At 47.8% G+C, this 475-nt stretch overlaps 1 non-coding gene across 1 annotated transcript; it reads right to left on the bottom strand.

Moving 5' to 3' along the window:
* On the bottom strand, nucleotides 1-72 carry TRNAT-CGU. The gene has a single exon. It is a non-coding gene; the product is annotated as a tRNA-Thr (tRNA).
* Between the last annotated feature and the right edge of the window lie 403 nt (nucleotides 73-475).

The following is a 475-nucleotide window of genomic DNA, read 5'->3' as shown; positions in this document are numbered from 1 at the left end:
AGGCACGGACGGGGGTCGAACCCATGATTTTCAGTTTACGAGACCAACGCCTTACCACTTGGCCACCGCGCCTGCAATAATAATTTTGTTTATTATTTTTTTAAAATTTATTTGGTGGAAGGGACCTCAGGAGGTTATCTAGTCCAACCCCCTGTTCAAAGCAGGACCAATCCCCAGATAGATCTTTACCCCAGTTCCCTAAATGGCCCCCTCAAGGATTGAATTCATAACCTTGGGTTTAGCAGGCCAATGCAGATTAGATACATAATGCTCTATCCATTTTAAAATTGACAAGGCCTTTTTGGAGGTGCAAGCAGGTCCCAGAAGGCCTCGAATTGGGGCTGCTCATTGGCCTGGCCTAGTCAGGAGGCAGGTTGCTGTTGCCCTGATGCACAAAGGCAAAGAGAAGAGATCCATTTGTGCCTGGGAGTTACTGCTCTGCTGGAGGGCTGGGATGATCATGTAATGAAGCAGC

The sequence above is a fragment of the Mauremys mutica genome, chromosome 3 (assembly GCF_020497125.1).
Source record: "Mauremys mutica isolate MM-2020 ecotype Southern chromosome 3, ASM2049712v1, whole genome shotgun sequence".
In the NCBI taxonomy this organism is placed as follows: Eukaryota; Metazoa; Chordata; order Testudines; family Geoemydidae; genus Mauremys; species Mauremys mutica.
This window is presented reverse-complemented; position numbering and strand designations above follow the sequence as displayed.